We start from the raw sequence: 7246 nt of genomic DNA, 5'->3' as shown, positions 1-7246 counted from the left end.
TGGCTAACTTTTATGGAAAAATGTATAAGTTCTCCGTGTAGAGTTTGATAAATATTCTCAAAAAGAACACACTTGCCACCCGAATGGGAGTCTCAGAGGTCTCACTGTGCCTCCTAGCCCCCACCCTCTTCTCCAAAGGTGAGTAGCCTTAAGCAGTGTGGATTAGGGGTTTTTTTTTTGGAGGGGGGGTGGTTTGGGAGGTTGATGTGGACCATTTTTAAATTTGTTATTGAATTTGTTACAATATTGCTTCTCTTTTGTGTTTTGGTTTTTGGGCCGTGAGGCATGTGGGATCTTAGCTTTCCCATCAAACCCACACCCCTTGAACTGGAAGATGAAGTCTTAACCACTGGACTGCCAAGGAAGCCCCCAGTTGTTGTTTTTTAATTTATATGACTATAGAGCAATTATATGAGTCTTTTATGTCTGGCTTTTTTTTTTTCAGTGACATTTCAGTGTATAGCAATAGCTGGTTCATTTCATCAGATTTCCAGCCGTTCTATTTCCACCATTTACTCTATTTTCACCATTTACTCTATTTTCTTTATTACTAATCACTGTCATTTAAAATTCACGTCAATGTACCTGCATATCTGCTAGCAGCAGGTTTTTTTCTATCATCTATTTTTGCTCTTTGGGCTGGATACCAGTACTGTGCATGGAAACTTGTAAGAGCTGTGAATGATGTCTTTTTTCCTGAAAGGATTTATTTGTGCTTCTGGCAAACAGAGCACTTTAATCTAATCTGTGATTGAGCTGATCCAGAACATGGTTTCAACCTCAGAGGCTGGTTCATTTCTCACTCGCCCTTACTGCTGGGGTTCCACCTGCCAGCCAGGGATTCCTTCAAGGACCCCTCCTCGTGGGTAGACGCTGAATCCAAAGTTCTGTCTTTGCAGTACTATCAGACTGCTGAAATCTCTGTTGAGCTTCTCAGCCTCAGAGCAGTCACTTCCTGCTTATCTTCACAGCTTTTCTGCTGCAAATAAATTGGCAAATAGCTCAAGAGAAAAATAGCAGAGCACCCAGGCTCGTCTCCCTGCGGTTTTGAGGGTCTGAGAACCCTGTGGTCACTTCCTCTTTCCCAGGATGCCGCCTGGAATGTATAGGCTGAGCAGCTGGCAGAAACCCAACCAAGAAGACAGGAAGGAACAAGTGGAAACTGCAGAAGGTGACCCCCACCCTCAGATAAGACAGCAAATCTCTACGGAATGGCTGAGATCGGCGCTACCCTCGGGAATCTAATGAACACGGGTGAAGGTTGCCGTCTTACCCCCATTCAATCCGTCTGTTATGGTTTCTGCAAAACTCAGATGGATTTTCACGGATGCGTACTCAGTTACTAAGATGTGTCCGATTCTTTGCGACCCCATAGACTATAGCCTGCCAGTCTCTTCTGCCCATGTTTGGGATTTCCCGGGCAGGAAAACTGGAGTGGGTTGCCATTTCCTTCTCCAGGGTATCTTCCTGACCCAGGGATCGAACCTAAGTCTCCAGCAGCTCCTGCATTTATTTTTCATATTTTGTTTGATTATTTGTCTAGGCTTTGCCAGGTCTTAGCTGTGGTGTGTGGGATCTAGTTCCCTGACCAGGGATTGAACCAAGACCCCTGCATCAAGAGCTCAGGGTCTTACCCACTGGACTACCAGGGTAGTCTGAGCAGGTGGGCTATCGCTTTATCGCTGAGACCCCAGGGAAGCCCTGGATTTTCACGAATGATTGTAGATTACCAAAAACTTACCCAATGAGTAGTCCCAAATGTAGCTGCTGAATCAGAGCTGGTATCTAATCTAAACCAGAACAGATCAACACTGCCTTTGGTACTTGGGTTGCGACTATCCATCTGGCAGTGAGTTCTTTTAAAACCTTCTTGGGAGAGAGAGCCAAAGCAGCTGTGTTTCATCAAAAGGACCGAAGTGCAGGTTCACCACCTTACCCCAAGTGAGTCCCCAAGGACACACTCACCCTCCTGCTCTCTGTCGTCTTGACAGTCCCCAGAATACCATGCTGGTCTACTGTGCTCCTGGCATCATGCTAATTGGAAGGGCAGACAGGAAGTGGTGAGGGCTTTGGAGGCTAGAGTGAAATGTGTGTGTCAGAACATAACAATTCTTTAAGCTTCCCAAGTCCTGCCATACTGATGAAGATCTAAGAGGTCGGTGCCTCTTACAGGGATGCCCTCTAAGGTAAATGATTACCTCGTATAAAATGGTCCATGGCTTGGGGACACTTTGGATTTGGGGGGCAGCCTATATTGCACTTGATACTATTTCTTGAGTGCTGGGCTTGAGTGGGGCCCACAGTATAAGGGGCTCTCCAGAAATTCTAGGTTTCAGTGCAGCCCATCCTGCCACTGAGGCCACATAATTTATCAGCTCCATCGGTGCTAGACATATCCAGAGCGGAATAAGATGCTGTGAAGGACCTTAGACAAGCCCCGGTAGGAGATTGGCAGTGCAGAATATCGAGGGTTCTAGACCGAGGTCATGGCCGTTCCATTTCAGGGACTATTTACTGTGAAAACACTCCTATTTAAAAACCAGCTCCTGGGAAAAGCCCGGCGGATTCACAACGACAGTTGCCGAGTCCGTGTGTTGGCAGGTGGGACCCCCAGGCGGCCGCAGACTGTTTGGGGCACTCGGGACCAGTTTTCAAAACAGCCTTTCCCTGGACGTCTCGTCGTCCTGCCTTGTGGCTCCAGGCCTTGCGCGATTATTACAGTGGAAGAAACCAATAATTTCAAGACACCAAGCAGATGATGTGAAAAAAGGAAATCTGCGTCATGTTTAAGTCCATGTGTAAATATCCCTGCCTCTCCTTTTATGCAGAGGCTTGGCTGTGGTACTGGAGTAAGTGTCTACCTTATGAAAAGATCTCCAAGAGGTTTGTCTCATTCTCCTTGGGCTGTGAAAAAGATTAATCCTAGATGTAATGATGTTTATCAGAGTATGTATCTGAAGAGACTAACTGATGAAGCTAAGAATTTGAAAAGCCCCAATCATCCAAGCGTTATAGCTTTCACTGAAGCTGGCGATGGTTGTCTGTCTTGCTTTGGAACATGGAGGTGAATAGTCTCTGAATGACTTAATAGAAGAACAAAATAAAGACAGCCAAGATCCTTTTCCAGCAGCCATACTTTTAAAAGTTGCTTTGAACATGGTAAGAGGGTTAAAGCATCTACACCAAGATAAGAAACTGCTCTGTGGAGACATGAAGTCTTCAAATGTTGTTATTAAAGGTGACTTTGAAACAATTAAAATCTGTGATGTAGGAGTCTCTCTACCATTGGATGAAAACATGACTGTGACTGCCCCTGAGACCTGTTCCGTTGGCACTGAGCCTTGGAGACCTAAGGAAGCTCTCGAGGAGGATGGTATTATTACCGACAAGGCAGACATACTTGCCTTTGGCCTTGCTCAGTGGGAAATGATGACTTTATCTATTCCACACATCAATCTTCCAGATGATGATGATGATAAAACTTTTGATGAAAGTGACTTTGATGATGACGCATACTATGCAGCTTTGGGAACGAGGCCGCCTATTAACAGGGAAGAACTGGATGAAACGTACCAGAGAATAATTGAGCTCTTCTCTGTGTGCACTGAGGAAGATCCTAAAGGTCGTCCTTCGGCCACGCACGCAGTGGAAGCTTCAGAAATGGATGTCCTGTGGTCACCTCATACCCATGACTACTGGAGCCTCAAGTATGGCTCATGTACACAGCCGTTCTGTTTACAACCATACATTTATGTAGCTATTATGATGATCCATAATTATTAGCTGGAAGTGGCCTATTTTAGGACCATAGATAGTACCTTAGTAACATCTGACCAACTGTTTCTATTACAAAGGTATTTCATGTATGCTTATGTTAATAAGCTGGAGAAGGCAATGGCACCCCACTCCAGTACTCTTGCCTGGAAAATCCCATGGACAGAGGAGCCTGTTGGGCTGCAGTCCATGGGGTCGCTAAGAGTCGGGCACAATTGGGCGACTTCACTTTCACTTTTCACTTTCGTGCATTGAAGAAGGAAATGGCAACCCACTCCAGTGTTCTCGTCTGGAGAATCCCAGAGACGGAGGAGCCTGGTGGGCTGCTGTCTATGGGGTCACACAGAGTCGGACATGACTGAAGTGACTTAGCAGCAGCAGCATGTTAATAAGCACTTGAGATTGTAGAGAGTTTTCTATAAAGTTTAAGAAACTAGTCAAAAATTTGAACTTTATATAGATTTTAAAAGAATGCTGTAAAACTGATGTCTAACGTTAATCTGGACTGAGTGACTATTCGATTGATGATCTTTCTCAGATGTTCTCTATTTAATGGATCTACTGAAATTAGACTTTGTGTATTACAAAATAAGTCTACATTTGCTTACCTTTTAAAACAAACCTTTTGCTGGCCTTTCTTGGCTGATGTGCATATTAAATGCAGTCGCTGAGACCAGAGACCTGGGACAAGGCTCAAAAAAGTGGTTCCCTGGGTATATCTAAACAGTTTTGCTTAAGGCTCATCTTGTTCCAGAGCTTTGGTTTTTGCTTTAATTTATTGAATGTATTTTCTGTACTTGTATCTTTAATACTTTTATTTACTGATCTGTATCTTAAGCATATCATAGTATTGGTATAAAAATAAAACCCTAAAAGGACTATACAGAATAAAGGACTTGTCAGTTACCCAAAGGTGTGTTATCCTATTTTGTACTCTACTGAATTGAGTGTTGTCATTAAACTTACTGAGTGAAAGTTTAAAAAAAAAAACAAAAAACAAAACAGCTCCAGGACTTCCCTGGCAGTTCAGTGGTTAAAACTCCATGCCCCCAAGGCAGAGGGCGGCGGTGGGAGGGCGGGGGGGTGGGGGGTCGGGGGGTGAAGCGGTGGGGGGGTGGGGGGTGGGAGTGGGGGGGAGGGGGGAGGGGGTTGGGGGGTTAGTGTGTGTGTGTGTCTGTGTGTGTGTGTGTGTGTCTGTGTGTGTCTCTGTGTGTGTGTGTCTGTGTCTGTGTGTGTGTGTCTGTGTGTGTCTCTGTGTGTGTGTGTGTGTGTCTGTGTGTGTGTGTGTACGTGTGTGTCTCTGTGTTTGTGTGTCTGTGTGACTAGTTACGAGCCAAAGATTAGAGAGGAAAAAGCCTTTGAAGTATATAAATAGCCTGATGAACTCAAATATACTATATGTCTGGAGAATCATAGGACAAAGCGATTTCCTTTTTCATCTACAGAGTGAAGGGGTTCGCATGGACGAACCTCACGTATGTGCCTTATGCAACTTCAAGGCTCTGGGAAACAGTTTGAAAGCCTGAGCCAATCCACCACTTTCTTCCAAAAATGTCTCCAGTCCATCAATCTCTGGCAGGGAAGAACTGTCCACGGTACTAACACCCCCAGAGAAGGGGACCGGTGTGTTTTCCCAGTTACCATGGTGCTCTACTATTTTGACACAAGTGGAAATTGCTTTAAGGCTCTCCTGCTGCAGGTGAATCCTCATGTTCTTCTAGTCTCAGGGGAAACAGGAAGAAGTTGCCTTCGTTTCATCATGTCCTTTTACATCCCTCAGGGTATAATCGTTTTTATATTCGATTGGGATGTGATTCAGTTCAGTTCAGTTCAGTTGCTCAGTCGTGTCCGACTCTTTGCAACCCCATGAATCGCAGTACGCTGTGCCTCCCTGTCCATTGCCAACTCCCAGAGTTCACTCAGACTCACGTCCATCGAGTCAGTGATGCCATCCGGCCATCTCATCCTCTGTCATCCCCTTCTCCTCCTGCCCCCAATCCCTCCCAGCCTCAGGGTCTTTTCCAGTGAGTCAGCTCTTCGCATGAGGTGGCCAAAGTATTGGAGTTTCAGCTTCAGCATCAGTCCTTCCAATGAACATCCAGGACTGATCTCCTTTAGGATGTGACTAAGGGGAATTAAAAAAGGCTGAGAATATACATATCAAGCAATTCTTATTTGTGTGAGTTGTTCATTAAATTTGTTTGCCTCCCCAAGTAGATACATAGAACTGAGCAATGATATTTTTTATTATTAAAGGTTAAATTATGTCCCCCTCCAAAATATCTGCGTCAGAGTCTGAACCCCCAGTACCTGGGAATGTGACTTTATTTGGGCTCAGGTAGTTAGTGAAGATGAAGTCACACAGCAGTGGAGTGGGAGGACTGTGTCGTATTCCAGGATGCTGGGTGTCTTTATATCCCGCGTGAAGACAGACACACACACCGGGAGGAGCCGTGTGATGATGGAGGCAGAGACGGAAGTCATTCAGCTACAAGTCCAAGGATGCCAAGGAACGCGACAGCCACCAGGAGCTAGAGGAGGCGCCTGCTGGTACCTTGATTTTGGATTTCTAGGCTCCAGAACTGTGAGACAAGATGTTTCTTTTTTAAGCCGTCTGGTATGCGGCCCTATGTTACGGCAGCCCTAGGAAAGTAATGTACTTGTATTAACCGTTTCTCTTTGATCAAGTCTCTAACACATATTGATCAGAATAAAGTGTGTCTCCACAATTGACCCATTTCTTCTCTTTTTTGAGAGACTCTGGAAGCTCCTGAATTAAGAGGCTATTTTCAGGAATAGTAACCTAAGTTTCAGTTTTGGCTATATTTAATTCTAATTTATAAATCAGTAGCACTTCTCCCAAAAAGATCTGTCCTAAATCCATCTGAAATTCAAAGAGGCACTGATTTCAAACAACTCACTACCTCCACAGTCCTTAATAGACACACAATTCTCTCTAAGAATAGCAGAGCATTATTCTAAAATTAAAATCACCACTAAAGCTGGGTGACAGAGTGCCTTTATGTGGGCCTCCACAGGCCTGGCTATGCCAGATTTAATTAAGGAGTTTTATTTGCATCAATAAATTATTATCCAAGGTAAAATAAAAGTTATTTGATTTGTTCACACTCAATTTCGTTTAGGTGTACAATTAGTGGTTTAAGTCTATTGCAAAATAATTCAGCCAAGAAATCAATTTTAGCACCTACCAAAAGCCCAACCAAGCTATAATTACAATCTTCTAAATGCTAATTGTGTACAGTTTGGGATAGGAAGTACATGTATATATCATCTTACTGTTTACCACCAAAAATTATACTTGCATAAAACATGGGAAAATTATCTTTGTTATTTATGACCCTCCATAGGCTAGGGTGTTCATTTTATAGTCCTTTCTGGATCAGTCCAGGTTAATAAACTACTGTTTTCTGTGGTTGTTTGTGTACCTTTTATTCTTCTTCAGCCGTTGGAA

At 44.0% G+C, this 7246-nt stretch overlaps 1 pseudogene; it reads left to right on the top strand.

Moving 5' to 3' along the window:
• The first annotated feature begins 1599 nt into the window (after positions 1 to 1599).
• On the top strand, positions 1600 to 4623 carry LOC138984939 (lymphokine-activated killer T-cell-originated protein kinase pseudogene; annotated as a pseudogene).
• The last annotated feature ends 2623 nt before the right edge of the window (positions 4624 to 7246 follow it).

This window comes from Bos mutus, chromosome 23 (assembly GCF_027580195.1).
Source record: "Bos mutus isolate GX-2022 chromosome 23, NWIPB_WYAK_1.1, whole genome shotgun sequence".
Taxonomy (NCBI): domain Eukaryota; kingdom Metazoa; phylum Chordata; class Mammalia; order Artiodactyla; family Bovidae; genus Bos; species Bos mutus.
Note: the sequence above shows the minus strand (reverse complement) of the source record. Positions and strands in the feature narration are given on the sequence as shown.